The sequence below is a fragment of the Panulirus ornatus genome, chromosome 1, assembly GCF_036320965.1.
Source record: "Panulirus ornatus isolate Po-2019 chromosome 1, ASM3632096v1, whole genome shotgun sequence".
Classification (NCBI taxonomy): Eukaryota; Metazoa; Arthropoda; class Malacostraca; order Decapoda; family Palinuridae; genus Panulirus; species Panulirus ornatus.
In genome coordinates, this window is record NC_092224.1 from 8,447,778 (window position 1) to 8,468,528 (window position 20,751).

Below are 20,751 nucleotides of genomic sequence, written 5' to 3' on the forward strand. Positions count from 1 at the left end.
TATACACATGTACATAATTCATACTGTCTGCCTTTATTCATTCTCATCGCTACCTCGCCACACATGAGATAACAACCTCCTTCCCCCTTCATGAGAGCGAAGTAGCGCTAGGAAAAGACAAAAAAGGCCACATTCGTTCACACTCATTCTCTAGCTGTCATGTAATAATGCATCGAAACCACAGCTCCCTTTCCACATCCAGGCCCCAACAGAACCTTCCATGGTTTATCCCAAACGCTTCACATGCCGTGGTTCAATCCATTGACAGCACGTCGACCCAAGTATACCACATCGTTCCAATTCACTCTATTTCTTGCACGCCTTTCACCCTCCTGCAAGTTCAGGCTCTGATCACTTAAAATCTTTTTCACTCCATCTTTCCACCTCCAATTTGGTCTCCCACTTCTCCTCGTTCCCTCCACCTCCGACACATATATCCTCTTGGTCAATCTTTCCTCAGTCATTCTATCCATGTGACCAAACCATTTCAAAACACCCTCTTCTGCTCTCTCAACCACACTCTTTTTATTACCACACATCTCTCTTACCCGATTATTACTTACTCGCTCAAACCACCTCACACCACATATTGTCCTCAAACATCTCATTTCCAGCACATCCACCCTCCTCCGCACAACTCTATCCATAGCCCACGCCTCGCAACCATATAACATTGTTGGAACTACTATTCCTTCAAACATACCCATTTTTGCTTTCCAAGATAATGTTCTCGACTTCCACACATTCTTCAACGCTCCCAGAATTTTTGCCCCCTCCCCCATACTATGATTCACTTCCGCTTTCATGGTTCCATCCGCTGCCAAATCCACTCCCAGATATCTAAAACACTTCACTTCCACCAGTTTTTCTCCATTCAAACTTACCTCCCAATTGACTTGACCCTCAACCCTACTGTACCTAATAACCTTGCTCTTATTCACATTCACTCTCAGCTTTCTTCTTTCACACACTTTACCAAACTCTGTCACCAGCCTCTCCACTTTCTCACATAAATCAGCCACCAGCGCTGTATCATTAGCGAACAACTAACTTACTTCCCAAGCTCTTTCATCCACACCAGACTGCATACTTGCCCCTCTTTCCAAAACTCTTGCATTCACCTCCCTAACAACCCCATCCATAAACAAATTAAACAACCATGGAGACATCAAACACCCCTGCCGCAAACCGACATTCACTGAGAACAAATCACTTTCCCTCTTCCTACACGTGCACATGCATTACATCCCCGATAAAAAACTTTTCACTGCTTCTAACAACTTGTGCCTCCCACACCATATATTCTTAATACCTTCCACAGAGCATCTCTATCAACTCTTATCATATGCCTTCTCCAGATCCATAAATGCTACATACAAATCCATTTGCTTTTCTAAGTATTTTTCACATACATTCTTCAAAGCAAACACCTGATCCACACATCCTCAACAACTTCTGAAACCACACTGCTCTTCCCCAATCTGATGCTCTGTACATGCTTTCACCCTCTCAATCAATACCCTCCCATATAATTTACCAGGAATACTCAACAAAATTATACCTCTGTAATTCGAGCACTCACTTCTATCCCCCTTACCTTTGTACAATGGCACTATGCAAGGCACCTTACCATAAGTCATACATACATTAAATAACCTTACCAACCAGTCAACAATACAGTAACCCCCATTTTTAATAAATTCCACTACAGTACCATCCAAACCCGCTGCCTTACCGGCTTTTATCTTCCGCAAAGCTTTTACTACCTCCTCTCTGTTTACCAAATCATTTTCCCTAACCCTTTCACTTTGCACACCAACCCGACCAAAACACCCTATATCTGCCACTCTATCATCAAACACATTCAACAAACCTTCAAAATATTCATTCCATCTCCTCCTCACATCACCACTACTTATTATCACCTCTCCATTAGCCCCCTTAACTGAAGATCCCATTTGTTCCCTTGTCTTAAGCACTTTATTTACCTCCTTCCAAAACATTTGATGATACTCTCTCACCCCAACTCTCATTTGCCCTCTTTTTCACCTCTTGCACCTTTTTCTTGACCTCCTGCCTCTTTCTTTTATACATCTCCCACTCATTTGCATTATTTCCCTGCAAAAATCATCCAAATGCCTCTCTCTTCTCTTTCACTTATAATATTACTTCGTCATCCCACCACTCACTACCCTTTCTAATCTGCCCACTTCCCACGCTTCTCATGCCACAAGCATCTTTTGCGCAAGCCATCACTGCTTCCCTAAATACATCCCATTCCTCCGCCACTCCCCTTACCTCCTTTGTTCTCACCTTTTTCCATTCTGTACTCAGTCTCTCCTAGTACTTCCTCACACAAGTCTCCTTCCCAAGCTCACTTACTCTCACCACTCTCTTCACCCCAACATTCTCTCTTCTTTTCTGAAAACCTCTATAAATCTTCATCTGAGCCACCACAAGATAATGATCACACATCCCTCCAGTTGCACCTCTCAGCACATTAACATCCTAAAGTCTCTCTTTTGCGCCCCTATCAATTAACACGTAATCCAATAACGCTCTCTGGCCATCTCTCCTACTTACATACGTATACTTATGTATATCTCTTTTTTAACCAGGTATTCCTAATCACCAGTCCTTTTTCAGCACATAAATCTACAAGCTCTTCACCATTTCCATTTACAACACTGAACAACCCATGCACACCAATTATTCCCTCAACTGCCACATTACTCACCTTTGCATTCAAATCACCCATCACTATAACCCGGTCTCATGCATCAAAACTACTTACACACTCACCACACTCACTCAGCTGCTCCCAAAACACATGCCTCTCATGATCTTTCTTCTCATGCCAAGCTGCAGGGGCACTAATAATCACCCATCTCTCTCCATTCACTTTCAGTTTTACCCATATCAATCTAGAGTTTACTTTCTTACACTCTATCACATACTCTCATCACTCCTGTTTCAGGAGTAGTGCTACTCCTTCCCTTGCTCTTGTCCTCTCACTAACCCCTGACTATACTCCCAAGACATTCCCAAACCACTCTTCCCATTTACCCTTGAGCTTCGTTTCACTCAGAGCCAAAACATCCAGGTTCCTTTCCTCAAACATACTACCTTTCTCTCCTTTTTTCTCATCTTGGTTACATCCACACACATCTAGACACCTCAATCAGAGCCTTCGAGGAGGACGAGCACTCCCAGCGTGACTCCTTCTGTTCCCCCTTTTAGAAAGTTAAAATACAAGAAGGGGAGGGTTTCCAGCCCACCACTCCCGTCCCCTTTAGTCGCCTTCTACGACACGCGAGGAATGCGTGGGAAGTATTCTTTCTTCCCTATCCCCAGGGATATATATATATATACATATATATATATATATATATATATATATATATATATATATATATATATATATATATATATATATATATATATATATATATATATCCGAGATAATGTTCTCGACTTCCACACATTCTTCAAGGCTCCCAGGATTTTCGCCCCCTCCCCCACCCTATGATCCACTTCCGCTTCCATGGCTCCATCCGCTGCCAGATCCACTCCCAGATATCTAAAACACTCCACTTCCTCCAGTTTTTCTCCATTCAAACTTACCTCCCAATTGACTTGACCCTCAATCCTACTGTACCTAATAACCTTGCTCTTATTCACATTTACTCTTAACTTTCTTCTTTCACACACTTTACCAAATTCAGTCACCAGCTTTTGCAGTTTCTCACATGAATCAGCCACCAGCGCTGTATCATCAGCGAACAACAACTGACTCACTTCCCAAGCTCTCTCATCCACAACAGACTTCATACTTGCCCCTCTTTCCAAAACTCTTGCATTAACCTCCCTAAAAACCCCATCCATAAACAAATTAAACAACCATGGAGACATCACACACCCCTGCCGCAAACCGACATTCACTGAGAACCAATCACTTTCCTCTCTTCCTACACGTACACATGCCTTACATCCCCGATAAAAAACTTTTCACTGCTTCTAACAACTTGCCTCCCACACCATATATTCTTAATACCTTCCACAGAGCATCTCTATCAACTCTGTCATATGCCTTCTCCAGATCCATAAATGCTACATACAAATCCATTTGCTTTTCTAAGTATTTCTCACATACATTCTTCAAAGCAAACACCTGATCCACACATCCTCTATCACTTCTGAAACCACACTGCTCTTCCCCAATCTGATGCTCTGTACATGCCTTCACCCTCTCAATCAATACCCTCCCATATAATTTACCAGGAATACTCAACAAACTTATACCTCTGTAATTTGAGCACTCACTCTTATCCCCTTTGCCTTTGTACAATGGCACTATGCACGCATTCCGCCAATCCTCAGGCACCTCACCATGAGTCATACATACATTAAATAACCTTACCAACCAGTCAATAATACAGTCACCCCCTTTTTTAATAAATTCCACTGCAATACCATCCAAACCTGCTGCCTTGTAGGCTTTCATCTTCCACAAAGCTTTTACTACCTCTTCTCCGTTTACCAAATCATTTTCCCTATCCCTCTCACTTTGCACACCACCTCGACCAAAACACCCTATATCTGCCACTCTATCATCAAACACATTCAACAAACCTTCAAAATACTCACTCCATCTCCTTCTCACATCACCACTACTTGTTATCACCTCCCCATTTGCGCCCTTCACTGAAGTTCCCATTTGCTCCCTTGTCTTACGCACTTTATTTACCTCCTTCCACAACATCTTTTTATTCTCCCTAAAATTTAATGATACTCTCTCACTCCAACTCTCATTTGCACTCTTTTTCACCTCTTGCACCTTCCTCTTGACCTCCTGTCTCTTTCTTTTATACATCTCCCACTCAATTGCATTTTTTCCCTGCAAAAATCGTCCAAATGCCTCTCTCTTCTCTTTCACTAATAATCTTACTTCTTCATCCCACCACTCACTACCCTTTCTAATCAACCCACCTCCCACTCTTCTCATGCCACAAGCGTCTTTTGCGCAATCCATCACTGATTCCCTAAATACATCCCATTCCTCCCCCACTCCCCTTACTTCCATTGTACTCACCTTTTTCCATTCTGTACTCAGTCTCTCCTGGTACTTCCTCACATAAGTCTCCTTCCCAAGCTCACTTACTCTCACCACCCTCTTCACCCCAACATTCACTCTTCTTTTCTGAAAACCCATACAAATCTTCACCTTAGCCTCCACAAGATAATGATCAGACATCCCTCCAGTTGCACCTCTCAGCACATTAACATCCAAAAGTCTCTCTTTCGCGCGCCTGTCAATTAACACGTAATCCAATAACGCTCTCTGGCCATCTCTCCTACTTACATAAGTATACTTATGTATATCTCGCTTTTTAAACCAGGTATTCCCAATCACCAGTCCTTTTTCAGCACATAAATCTACAAGCTCTTCACCATTTCCATTTACAACACTGAACACCCCATGTATACCAATTATTCCCTCAACTGCCACATTACTCACCTTTGCATTCAAATCACCCATCACTATAACCCGGTCTCGTGCATCAAAACCACTAACGCACTCATTCAGCTGCTCCCAAAACACTTGCCTCTCATGATCTTTCTTCTCATGCCCAGGTGCATATGCACCAATAATCACCCATCTCTCTCCATCAACTTTCAGTTTTCCCATATTAATCGAGAATTTACTTTCTTACATTCTATCACATACTCCCACAGCTCCTGTTTCAGGAGTACTGCTACTCCTTCCCTTGCTCTTGTCCTCTCACTAACACCTGACTTTACTCCCAAGACATTCCCAAACCACTCTTCCCCTTTACCCTTGAGCTTCGTTTCACTCAGAGCCAAAACATCCAGGTTCGTTTCCTCAAACATACTACCTATCTCTCCTTTTTTCACATCTTGGTTACATCCACACACATTTAGACACCCCAGGCTGAGCCTTCGAGGAGGATGAGCACTCCCCGCGTGACTCCTTCTTCTGTTTCCCATTTTAGAAAGTTAAAAAAAATGGGTATGTTTGAAGGAATAGTTGTATGGTTGCGAGGCGTGGGCTATGGATAGAGTTGTGCGCTGGAGGATGGATCTGCTGGAAATGAGATGTTTGAGGACAATGTGTGGTGTGAGGTGGTTTGATCGAGTAAGTAACGTAAGGGTAAGAGAGATGTGTGGAAATAAAAAGAGCATGGTTGAGAGAGCAGAAGAGGGTGTTTTGAAATGGTTTGGGCACATGGAGAGAATGAGTGAGGAAAGATTGACCAAGAGGATATATGTGTCGGAGGTGGAGGGAACGAGGAGAAGTGGGAGACCAAATTGGAGGTGGAAAGATGGAGTGAAAAAGATTTTGTGTGATCGGGGCCTGAACATGCAGGAGGGTGAAAGGAGGGCAAGGAATAGAGTGAATTGGAACAATGTGGTATACCGGGGTTGACGTGCTGTCAGTGGGTTGAATCAGGGCATGTGAAGCGTCTGGGGTAAACCATTGAAAGCTGTGTAGGTATGTATATTTTGCGTGTGTGGATGTATGTATATACATGTGTATGGGGGTGGGTTGGGCCATTTCTTTCGTCTGTTTCCTTGCGCTACCTCGCAAACGCGGGAGACAGCGACAAAGAAAAAAAAAAAAAATAATATATATATATATATATATATATATATATATATATATATATATATATATATATATATATATATATATATATATATATATATATAATCATACTTTGTCGCTGTATCCCGCGTTAGCGAGGCAGCGCAAGAAAACAGACGAAAGAATGGCCCAACCCACCCACATACACATGTATATACATACACGTCCACACACGCACATATGCATACCTATACATCTCAACGTATACATATATATACACACACAGACATATACATATATACACATGTACATAATTCATACTGTCTGCCCTCATTCATTCCCGTCGCCACCCCGCCACACATGAAATGACAACCCCCTCCACCCGCATGTGCGCGAGGTAGCGTTAGGAAAAGACAACAAAGGCCATATTCGTTCACACTTAGTCTCTAGCTGTCATGTATAATGCACCGAATCCACAGCTCCCTTTCCACATCCAGGCCCCACACAACTTTCCATGGTTTACCCCAGACTCTGCACATGCCGTGGTTCAATCCATTGACAGCACGTCGACACCAGTATACCACATCGTTCCAATTCACTCTATTCCTTGCACGCCTTTCACCCTCCTGCATGTTCATGCCCCGATCACTCAAAATCATTTTCACTCCATCTTTCCACCTCCAATATGGTCTCCCACTTCTCTTCGTTCCCTCCACCTCTGACACATACATCCTCTTTGTCAATCTTTCCTCACTCATTCTATCCATGTGACCAAACCATTTCAAAACACCCTCTTCTGCTATCTCAACCACACTCTTTTTATTGCCACACCTCTCTCTTACTCTTTCATTACTAACTAGATCAAACCACCTCACACCACATATTGTTCTCAAACATCTCATTTCCAGCACATCCACCCTCCTCCGCACAACTCTATCTATAGCCCACGCCTCGCAACCACATAACATTGTTCGAACCACTATTCCTTCAAACATACCCATTTTTGCTTTCCGAGATAACGTTCTCGACTTCCACACATTTCTCAACGCTCCCACAACTTTCGCCCCCTCCCGAACCCTATGACTCACTTCCACTTTCATGGTTCCATCCGCTGCCAAATCCACTCCCAGATATCTAAAACACTTCAGTTCCTCCAGTTTTCTCCATTCAAACTTACCTCCCAATTCACTTGTCCCTCAACCCTACTGTACCTAATAACCTCGTTCTTATTCACATTCACTCTCAACTTTCTTATTTCACACACTTTACCAAACTCTGTCACCAGCTTCTCCAGTTTCTCACCCGAATCAGCCACCAGCGGTGTATCATCAGCAAACAACTGACTCACTTCCCAAGCTCTCTGATCCACAACAGACTGCATACTTACCCCTCTTTCCAAAACTCTTGCATTCACCTCCCTAACAACCCCATCCATAAGCAACTTAAACAACCATGGAGACATCACGCACCACTGCCGCAAACCGACATTCACTGAGAAGCAGTCACTCTCCTCTCTTTCTACTCGTACGCATGCCTTACATCCTCGATAAAAACTTTTCACTGCTTCTAACAACTTGCCTCGCACAACATATATTCTTAATACCTTCCACAGAGCATCCATATCAACTCTATCATATGCCCTCTTCAGATTCATAAATGCTACATACAAATCCATTTGCTTTTCTAAGTATTTCTCACATACATTCTTCAAAGCAAACACCTGATCCACACATCCTCAACCACTTCTGAAACCACACTGCTCTTCCCCAATCTGATGCTCTGTACATGCCTTCACCCTCTCAATTAATACCCTCCCAGATAATTTACCAGGAATACTCAACAAACTTATATCTCTGTAATTTGAGCACTCACCTTTGTCCCCTTTGCCTCTGTACAATGGCACTATGCAAGCATTCCGCAAATCCTCAGGCACCTCACCATGAGTCATACATGCATTAAATAATCTTACCAACCAGTCAACAACACAGTCACCCCCCTTTTTAAAAAATTCCACTGCAATACCATCCAAACCCGCTGCTTTGCCGTTTTTCATCTTCCGCAAAGCTTTTACTACCTCTTCTCTGTTTACCAAATCATTCTCCCTAACCCTCTCACTTTGCACACCACTTCGACCAAAATACCCTATATCTGCCACTATGTCATCAAACACATTCAACAACCCTTCAAAATACTCACTCCATCTCCTTCTCACATCACCACTACTTGTTATCAACTCCCCATTAGCCCCCTTCACTGATGTTCCCATTTGATCTCTTGTCTTAAGCACTTTATTTACCTCTTTCCAAAATATCTTTTTATTCTCCCTAAAATCTAATGATACTCTCTCACCCCAACTCTCATTTGCCCTCATTTTCACCTCTTGCACCTTTTTCTTGACCTCCTGCCTCTTTCTTTTATACATCTCCCAGCCATTTGCATTACTTCCCTGCAACAATCGTCCAAATGCCTCTCTCTTCTCTTTCACTAATAATCTTACTTCTTCATCCCACCACTCACTACCCTTTCTAATCTGCCCACCTCCCACTCTTCTCATGCCACAAACATTTTTTGCGCAAGCTATCACTGCTTCCCTAAATACATCCCATTCCTCCCCCACTCCCCTTACCTCCTTTGTTCTCAACTTTTTCCATTCTGTACTTTGTCTCTCCTGGTACTTCCTCACACGTCTCCTTCCCAAGCTCACTTACTCTCACCACTCTCTTCACCCCAACATTCTCTCTTCTTTTTTGAAAACCTCTACAAATCTTCACCTTCGCCTCAACAAGATAATGATCAGACATCTCTCCAGTTGCACCCCTCAGCACATTAACATCCAAAAGTCTCTCTTTCGCGCGCCTATCAATTAACACGTAATCCAATAACGCTCTCTGGCCATCTCTCCTACTTACATACGTATACTTATGTATACCTCTTCTTTTTAAACCAGGTATTCCCAATCACCAGTCCTTTTTCAGCGCACAAATCTACAAGCTCTTCACAATTTCCATTTACAACAATGAGCACCCCATGCACACCAATTATTCCCTCAAGTGCCACATTACTCTCCTTTGCCTTCAAATGACCTGTCACTATATATATATATATATATATATATATATATATATATATATATATATATATATATATTTTTTTTTTTTTTTTTTTTTTTTTTTTTTTTATACTTTGTCGCTGTCTCCCGCGTCTGCGAGGTAGCGCAAGGAAACAGACGAAAGAAATGGCCCAACCCCCCCCCCCCATACACATGTACATACACATGTCCACACACGTGTATACATACCTACACAGCTTTCCATGGTCCACCCCAGACGCCTCACATGCCCTGATTCACTCCACTGACAGCACGTCAACCCCTGTATACCACATCGCTCCAATTCACTCTATTCCTTGCCCTCCTTACACCCTCCTGCATGTTCAGGCCCCGATCACACAAAATCTTTTTCACTCCATCTTTCCACCTCCAATTTGGTCTCCCTCTTCTCCTCGTTCCCTCCACCTCCGACACATATATCCTCTTGGTCAATCTTTCCTCACTCATTCTCTCCATGTGCCCAAACCATTTCAAAACACCCTCTTCTGCTCTCTCAACCACGCTCTTTTTATTTCCACACATCTCTCTTACCCTTACGTTACTTACTCGATCAAACCACCTCACACCACACATTGTCCTCAAACATCTCATTTCCAGCACATCCATCCTCCTGCGCACAACTCTATCCATAGCCCACGCCTCGCAACCATACAACATTGTTGGAACCACTATTCCTTCAAACATACCCATTTTTGCTTTCCGAGATAATGTTCTCGACTTCCACACATTTTTCAAGGCTCCCAAAATTTTCGCCCCCTCCCCCACCCTATGATCCACTTCCGCTTCCATGGTTCCATCCGCTGACAGATCCACTCCCAGATATCTAAAACACTTCACTTCCTCCAGTTTTTCTCCATTCAAACTTACCTCCCAATTGACTTGACCCTCAACCCTACTGTACCTAATAACCTTGCTCTTATTCACATTTACTCTTAACTTTCTTCTTCCACACACTTTACCAAACTCAGTCACCAGCTTCTGCAGTTTCTCACATGAATCAGCCACCAGCGCTGTATCATCAGCGAACAACAACTGACTCACTTCCCAGGCTCTCTCATCCCCAACAGACTTCATACTTGCCCCTCTTTCCAGGACTCTTGCATTCACCTCCCTAACAACCCCATCCATAAACAGATTAAACAACCATGGAGACATCACACACCCCTGCCGCAAACCTACATTCACTGAGAACCAATCACTTTCCTCTCTTCCTACACGTACACATGCCTTACATCCTCGATAAAAACTTTTCACTGCTTCTAACAACTTGCCTCCCACACCATATATTCTTAATACCTTCCACAGAGCATCTCTATCAACTCTATCATATGCCTTCTCCAGATCCATAAATGCTACATACAAATCCATTTGCTTTTCTAAGTATTTCTCACATACATTCTTCAAAGCAAACACCTGATCCACACATCCTCTACCACTTCTGAAACCACACTGCTCTTCCCCAATCTGATGCTCTGTACATGCCTTCACCCTCTCAATCAATACCCTCCCAGATAATTTACCAGGAATACTCAACAAACTTATATCTCTGTAATTTGAGCACTCACCTTTGTCCCCTTTGCCTCTGTACAATGGCACTATGCAAGCATTCCGCAAATCCTCAGGCACCTCACCATGAGTCATACACGCATTAAATAATCTTACCAACCAGTCAACAACACAGTCACCCCCCTTTTTAAAAAAATTCCACTGCAATACCATCCAAACCCTGCTGCCTTTGCCGCTTTTCATCTTCCGCAAAGCTTTTACTACCTCTTCTCTGTTTACCAAATCATTTTCCCTAACCCTCTCACTTTGCACACCACCTTCGACCAAAACACCCTATATCTGCCACTCTGTCATCAGACACATTCAACAAACCTTCAAAATACTCATTCCATCTCCTTCTCACATCACCACTACTTGTTATCACCTCCCCATTTACGCCCTTCACTGAAGTTCCCATTTGCTCCCTTGTCTTACGCACCCTATTTACCTCCTTCCAGAACATCTTTTTATTCTCCCTAAAATTTACTGATAGTCTCTCACCCCAACTCTCATTTGCCCTTTTTTTCACCTCTTGCACCTTTCTCTTGACCTCCTGTCTCTTTCTTTTATACTTCTCCCACTCAATTGCATTTTTTCCCTGCAAAAATCGTCCAAATGCCTCTCTCTTCTCTTTCACTAATACTCTTACTTCTTCATCCCACCACTCACTACCCTTTCTAAACAGCCCACCTCCCACTCTTCTCATGCCACAAGCATCTTTTGCGCAATCCATCACTGATTCCCTAAATACATCCCATTCCTCCCCCACTCCCCTTACTTCCATTGTTCTCACCTTTTTCCATTCTGTACACAGTCTCTCCTGGTACTTCCCCACACAGGTCTCCTTCCCAAGCTCACTTATTCTCACCACCTTCTTCACCCCAACATTCACTCCTCTTTTCTGAAAACCCATACTAATCTTCACCTTAGCCTCCACAAGATAATGATCAGACAACCCTCCAGTTGCACCTCTCAGCACATTAACATCCAAAAGTCTCTCTTTCGCACGCCTGTCAATTAACACGTAATCCAATAACGCTCTCTGGCCATCTCTCCTACTTACATAAGTATACTTATGTATATCTCGCTTTTTAAACCAGGTATTCCCAATCATCAGTCCTTTTTCAGCACATAAATCTACAAGCTCTTCACCATTTCCATTTACAACACTGAACACCCCATGCATACCAATTATTCCCTCAACTGCCACATTACTCACCTTTGCATTCAAATCACCCATCACTATAACCCGGTCTCGTGCATCAAAACCGCTAACACACTCATTCAGCTGCTCCCAAAACACTTGCCTCTCATGATCTTTCTTCTCATGCCCAGGTGCATGTATATATATATATATATATATATATATATATATATATATATATATATATATATATATATATATATTCAATGCATGTATCGTTCATGGTGAAGCGCCTGAGGATTGGCGGAATGCATGCATAGTGCCATTGTATAAAGGCAAATGGGATAAAGGTGAGTGCTCAAATTACAGAGGTATAAGACTGTTGAGTATTCCTTGGGATATGATATGGGAGGGTATTGATTGAGAGGGTAAAGCTATGTACAGAGCATCAGACTGGGGAAGAGCAGAGTGGTTTCAGAAGTGGTAGAGGATGTGTGGATCAGGTGTTTGCTTTGAGGAATCTATGTGAGAAATACTTGGAAATGCAGTAAATTATCTAATGATGAAATCAATATCTGTAAGGGTTTACTGTATGCCAGTTTATCAAAACCATTGGAACCTAATTGCCCTAAAAGATTTATATGAACTATTAACACTTAAAAACAGACAATGATATACATATTACTAAAGCAGAAAAGGATAACACCATTGTGATTATGGACAAAAGTAATTACTTATCTAAATTTAATGATCTTTTAAATGATGACACGATATATTCTAAACTCAATTAGAATCCTCTAGAAGCAGTTAACTCCCATTTCAATAAAGAAATGAAGTTGTTGTTGAAAGATAATGGTTCTTTTATCAAAAGTTTGTCATCTTTGTCCCCTTCATTGTCATATATGTAAGGACTTACCAAAACACAAACAAAATTTTCCAGCAAGACCTATAGTGAGTTCAGTAGGCTCCATCACATATTAATTGTCAAAATGGTTAGTTTCTTTATTAAGGCCTTTAGTAGGTAAGATATCAAATTCTAATATCATGAACAATGTAGATCTAGTTAACAAGCTTAACAATATCATTGTTAATTTTGATTTCAAACTTGTTAGCTTTGATGTTTGCTCACTTTTCACAAAAGTTCCAGTTGATGACCTTTTAGAATATCTATTTGATGTTTTGGATGATATTCATTTACCTGTTTCAAAGTCTGTTTTCATCTAACTGATCAAATTGTGTATAAAAGACTGTATTTCAATTCAATGGAGAATATCATGCTCAAAAATTTGGTATGGCAATCGGTAACCCTCTTTTACCAGTACTAAGTAATCTTTGAATAAAAGTTTTTTAAACAAAATTACTGCTAACATATGAAAAGTTACAAACATTTCTCCCCTTACTTAACAATTCAGTACCTTCCACCAAATTTACTGTAGAAAATGAAAATCATGGTATGTTACCATTTTTATATTGCATGATCCATTGGCAAGGAAACAAGTTAAAGTTTAGCATACACAGAAAACCTACCAATGTATGCTTATATATCCATAATTACTCATCTCAACATGACAGAGTTAAATCATCATCATTTCAATCTATGTTCCTTAGGGCATTACGTATTTGTAGTCCTGAGTTTATTGATGATCAGTTTGAGAAGATATATTCTATGGGATGTAAATTGAAGTATCCTAGATCTTTCATTGATAAACCCCTCAAATTAGCAAAGAAATCATTTTATAGAATTGAACCCAAACTTTCCATTGACAACAAGAATCTTTTAGTTTTCCCTTTTAATAATAATTTTACTTTACTTCCCATGTTGCTTAAATCCTTTAATGCAAATGTTGCGTTCAACAACAATAATACTGTAAAGAATATCTTAATCAGGAACTCGCCAGAAAATTCTCCTGGATGCATCTATAAAGTGCCATGTAGAAATTGTGATAGTGAGTTCAGTAGGTTCTATCACATATAAATCATCAAAATGGTTAGTTTCCTTATTAAGCCCTTTAGTGGTTAAGGTATCAAATTCTAATATCATGAACAATGTAGATTTAGTCAACAAGCTAAACAATATCAATATTAATTTTGATTTCAAACTAGTTAGCTTTGATGTTTCCTCACTTTTCACTAAAGTTCCAGTTGATGACCTTTTAGAATATTTATTTGATGTCTTGGATGGTATTCATTTACCTGTTTCAAAGTCTAATTTCACTGAACTGATAAAATTGTGTATAAAAGACTGTGTATTTCAATTTAATGGAGATTATTATGCTCAAAAATTTGGTATGGCAATGGGTAACCCTCTTTCACCTGTACTAAGTAATCTTTATATGGAATTTTTTGAAACAAAATTACTAAAGGATATCTTACCTTCTAATACAATTTGGTTTAGGTATGTAGATGATGTTCTTTGTGTTTGGCCAACAAATGAAAATTTACAAATATTTCTCCCCTTACTTAACAATTTAGTACCTTCCATCAAATTTACTGTAGAAAATGAAAATCCTGGTATGTTACCATTTTTAGATTGCATGATCCATAGACAAGGAAACAAGTTTAAGTTTAGCATATACAGAAAACCCACTAATGTATGCTCATATATCCATTATTACTCATCTCAACATGACAGAGTTAAATCATCATCATTTCAATCTATGTTCCTAAGGGCATTACGTATTTGCAGTCCAGAGTTTATTGATGATGAGTTTGAGAAGATATATTCTATTGGATCTAAGTTAAAGTACCCTAGATCTTTCATTGATAAATCCCTTAAGTTAGCAAAGAAATCATTTTATAGAGTTGAGCCCAAACCTCCCATTGACACCAAGAATCTTTTAGTTCTCCCTTTTAATAATAATTTCATTTTGCTTCCCATGTTGCTTAAATCCTTTAATGTAAATGTTGCCTTTAGCAACAATAATACTATAAAGAATATCTTAATCAGGAATTCACCAGAAAATTCTCTTGGTTGCATCTATAAAGTTCCTTGTGGAAACTGTGATAAATTTTATGTTGGTCAGACTGGTAAGGATCTTTCTGTTAGACTTAAGCAACATAAATATAGTATAAGAACGGGACAAGAATCAAATGCCTTGTTTAATCATGTTAAAAACTATGATCATTGTATTGGCTGGAGTAACGCCATCCCAGTTGTTAACTCTAACTCTATTACCAAGAGAAATATCATTGAATCTTCTATTATTAAATATACAAAGAATTATAATCTTAATATTGGTGATGGTCTGTACAAATTAGATAACTTTATTGTTGACAAGATTTGTAAAATGATAAGTTTATGAACGCTCGTTGTATGTTTTGGACAATCACATGTTTACCAAACGGCGTCCTAGCTTAGAATCTTCGATGTATATCAACTGACTGTTATATTTCTCTCTTGTGTCTCCCCTGATGATGTGATTATTACATGAAAGTGCACTTGGGAACTTTTCGTGTTTCATTTTCCCCGTGGACTCACAGGAATATATATATATATATATATATATATATATATATATATATATATATATATATATATATATATATATATATATATATATATTATCCCTGGGGATAGGAGATTAAGAATACTTCCCACGTATTTCCTGCGTGTCGTAGAAGGCGACTAAAAGGGGAGGGAGCGGGGGGCTGGAAATCCTCCCCTCTCGTTTTTTTTTTTAATTTTCCAAAAGAAGGAACAGAGGGGGCCAGGTGAGGATATGCCAAAAAAGGCCTAGTCCTCTGTTCTTAACGCTACCTCGCTAACGCGGGAAATGGCGAATAGTTTAAAAGAAAAAAAAGAATATATATATATATATATATATATATATATATATATATATATATATATATATATATATATATATATTATCCCTGGGGGGAGAGAGAGTACTTACCACGTATTCCCTGCGTGCCGTTGAAGGCGACTTAAAGGGGAGGGAGCAAGGGACTGGAAATCCTTCCCTCCTGTTTTTCAATTTTCCAAAAGAGGGGACAGAGAAAGAGAGCCAGTTGAGGATATTCCCTTACGGCTCAATCCTCTGTTCTTAATGCTACCTCGCTAACGCAGGAAATGGCGAATATGTATAATAATAATAATAATAATAATAATAATAATAATAATAATAATAATAATGCAGGAGGGTGAAAGGAGGGCAAGGAATAGAGTGAATTGGATCGATGTGGTATACCGGGGTTGACGTGCTGTCAGTGGATTGAATCAGGGCATGTAAAGCGTCTGGGGTAAACCATGGAAAGCTGTGTAGGTATGTATATTTTGCGTGTGTGGACGTATGTATATACATGTGTATGGGGGTGGGTTGGGCCATTTCTTTCGTCTGTTTCCTTGCGCTACCTCGCAAACGCGGGAGACAGCGACAAAGCAAAAAAAAAAATAATATATATATATATATATATATATATATATATATATATATATATATATATATATATATATATTATCCCTGGGGATAGGGGATGAAGAATACTTCCCACGTATTCCCTGCGTGTCGTAGAAGGCGACTAAAAGGGGAGAGAGCGGGAGGCTGGAAATCCTCCCCTCTCTTTTTTTTTTTTCTTTTTTTTAATTTTCCAAAAGAAGGAACAGAGGGGGGCCAGGTGAGGATATTCCACAAAGGCCCAGTCCTTTGTTCTTAACGCTACCTCGCTAATGCGGGAAATGGCGGATAGTTTAGAAAGAAAGAAAAAGAATATATATATTATTTATCTATCTATCTATTTATGTATTATACTTAGTCTCTGTCTCCCGCGTTAGCGAGGTAGCGCAAGTAAACAAACAAACGAGATGGCCCAACCAACCCACATACACATGTATATACATAAACGCCCACACACGCACATATACATACCTATACATTTCAACGTATATATACATATACAGACATATACATGTATACACACGTACATATCCATAGTTGCTGCCTTCATCTATTCCGTTGCCACCCCACCACACACGAAATGGCAACCCCCTCCCCTTGCGCACGCACGAGGTAGCGCAAGGAAAAGACAACAAAGGCCACACTCGTTCACACTCAGTCTCTAGCTGTCATGTATAATGCAGAGAAACCACAGTTCCCTTTCCACATCCAGGCCCCACAAAACTTTCCATGGTTTACCCGACACTTCACATGTCATGGTTCAATCCATTGACAGCACGTCGACCCCGGTATACCACATCGTTCCAATTCATTCTATTTCTCGCACGCTTTTCATCCTCTTGCATGTTCAGGCCCCGATCGCTCAACATCTTTTTCACTCAACCCTTCCACCTCCAGTTTGGTTTCCCACTTCTCCTCGTTCCCTCCACCTCTGACACATATATCCTCTTTGTCAATCTTTCTCCACTCATTCTATCCATGTGACCAAACCATTTCAATACACCCTCTTCTGCTCTCTCCACCACACTCTTTTTATTACCATACATCTCTCTCACCCTTTCATTACTTACTCGATCAAACCACCTCACACCACATATTTTCCTCAAACATTTCATTTCCAATACATCCACCCTCCTCCGCACAACCCTATCTATAGCCCATGCCTCGCAACCATACAACATTATTGGAACCACTATTCCTTAATACATACCAATTTTTTCTCTCAGAAATAACGTTCTCGCCTTCCACACATTCTTCAACGCTCCCAAATCCTTCGCTCCCTCGCCCATCCTGTGACTCACTTCCGCTTACATGGTTCCATCCGCTACTACATCCACTCCCAGATATCTAAAACACTTCACTTCCTCCAAGTTTTTTCCATTCAAACTTACCTCCAAATGGGTGTTTTGAAATGGTTCGGGCACATGGAGAGAATGAGTGAGGAAAGATTGACCAAGAGAATATATATGTCGGAGGTGGAGGGAACGAGGAGAAGAGGGAGACCAAATTGGAGGTGGAAAGATGGAGTGAAAAAGATTTTGTGTGATCGGGGCCTGAACATGCAGGAGGGTGAAAGGAGGGCAAGGAATAGAGTGAATTGGAGCGATGTGGTATACCGGGGTTGACGTGCTGTCAGTGGATTGAATCAAGGCATGTGAAGCGTCTGGGGTATACCATGGAAAGCTGTGTAGGTATGTATATTTGCGTGTGTGGACGTATGTATATACATGTGTATGGGGGTGGGTTGGGCCATTTCTTTCGTCTGTTTCCTTGCGCTACCTCGCAAACGCGGGAGACAGCGACAAAGCAAAAAAAAAAAATATATATATATATATATATATATATATATATATTTCTTCTTTCTTTTTTCTTTTAAACTATTCGCCATTTCCCGCGTTAGCGAGGTAGCGTTAGGAACATAGGACTGGGCCTTTTTTGGAATATCCTCACCTGGCCCCCTCTGTTCCTTCTTTTGGAAAAAAAAAAAAAAAAAAACGAGAGGGAGGATTTCCAGCCCCCCGCTCCCTCCTCTTTTAGTCGCCTTCTACGACACGCAGGGAATACGTGGGAAGTATTCTTAATCCCCTATCCCCAGGGATATATATATATATATATATATATATATATATATATATATATATATATGTGGTCTTCCTAAAACTTACAAAGATGGATGTTTTATCAGACCAGTTATCTTCTGTGTTAATTCTTCTGGTTATAAATGATCCAAATGATTAGCTAAACACCGTGGCAGTGTTCAAGGAAAAATTTCTCCATCGCATGTTTTAATTAGCTTAGATTTTGTAAACAAGGATAAGAACATTAATTTGCCTTAGCATAAATTCGTTAGTTTTGATGAGAACTCCCTAAAGTCCCTATTAAAGAAACCATCAGTCCATAGTTTATTGATGATGAGTTTGAGAAGATATATTCCATTGGATCCAAGTTAAAGTACCCTTATCTTTCATTTATAGATCCCTTAAGTTAGCTAAGAAATCATTTTATAGAGTTGAACCCAAACCTCCCACTGACACCAAGAATATTTTAGTTCTCCCTTTTAATAATAATTTTACTTTACTTCCCATGTTGCTTCAATCCTTTAATGTAAATGTTGCCTTCAGCAACAATAATACTATAAAGAATAGCTTGATCAGGAAATCACCAGAAAGTTCTGGATGCATCTATAAAGTGCCATGTAGAAATTTTGATAAGTTTTATGTTGGGCAGACTGGTAAGGATCTTTGTTAGACTTAAACAACATAAGTATAGTATAAGAACAGGACAGGAATCAAATGCCTTGTTTAATAACGTTAAAAACTATGATAATTGTACTGACTGGAGTAATGCCATCTTGGTTATCAACTAACTCCAGTACCACAAGAAATTGAATCTTTTGTTATTAAATACACAAAGAAATATAACCATAGTATTAATGAAGGTCTAAACAAATTGGATAGCTTTATTGTTAATAAAATTTGTGATCAATTCCTCTTCTGGTCCACATTATAAGTTTATGATACACTCATTGTCTGTCTTGGACAGTCACTTTTTTTATCAAATGGCGTCCTAACCAAACCTAACCTAAACTAACCTAACCTAACCTCTTCGTTGTATATCAACTGGCATATATTATTTGTTTGTATCTCCCCTGATGATGTGATTACACGAAAGTGCACTTGGGTACGTACAGTGTTTCATTTCCCCGTGGACTCATAGGAATATATACATATGTTCATTCATATTTGCTCCCTTCATCCATTTTGTCGCCAACCCGCCACACATGAAATAGCACCCCTACTCAAATGAGGCCACATTCGTTCACATTCAGTCTCTAGCTGTCATGTGCAATGCACCGAAACCACAGCTTCCTTTCCACATCCAGGCCCCACAGACATTTCCAAGTTTTGCCACAAACGCTTCACATGCCCTGGTTCAATCCGTTTACAGAACGTCGACCCCGGTATACCACATCGTTCCAGTTCACTCTGTTCTTTGCATGCCTTTCACCCTCCTGTATGTTCAGGCCCCGATCGCTCAAAATCTTTTTCACTCCATCCTTCCACCTACAATTTTTTTTTTTTTTCCAAAAGAAGGAACAGAGAAGGGGGCCAGGTGAGGATATTCCCTCAAAGGCCCAGTCCTCATCCTTTGTTCTTAACGCTACCTCGCTAATGCGGGAAATGGCGAATAGTATGAAAGAAAAAGAAAGAATATTGGAAAGGATCACAGTTTTGCGCGTGATCAAGATATTCATATAACTCCACGGGGAAAATGGAACACGATAAGTTCCCAAGTGCTCTTTCATGTAATAATCACATCATCAGGGGAGACACAAGAGAGAAATATGTCAGTTGATATGCATCGAAGAGACGAAGCTTCGTCTCTTCGATGTGTATATCAGTTGACTTATATTTCTCTGATGATGTGATTCTCTGATGATGTGATTATT

At 40.3% G+C, this 20,751-nt stretch overlaps 1 protein-coding gene across 6 annotated transcripts in view; it reads right to left on the bottom strand.

Moving 5' to 3' along the window:
* Positions 1–20,751, bottom strand: part of LOC139754989 (caspase-8-like) — a 63,685-nt gene that overhangs the window by 31,108 nt on the left and 11,826 nt on the right. Inside the window, exon 1 of one of the 6 annotated variants that reach the window (XM_071673272.1) lies at positions 16,302–16,640. The exons of the other annotated variants lie outside the window; for them this stretch is intronic. The gene's annotated coding sequence lies outside the window, so the exon portion shown is untranslated. Of the gene's footprint in view, positions 1–16,301; positions 16,641–20,751 lie in introns of those variants that run through there. 6 annotated transcript variants of the gene reach the window in all.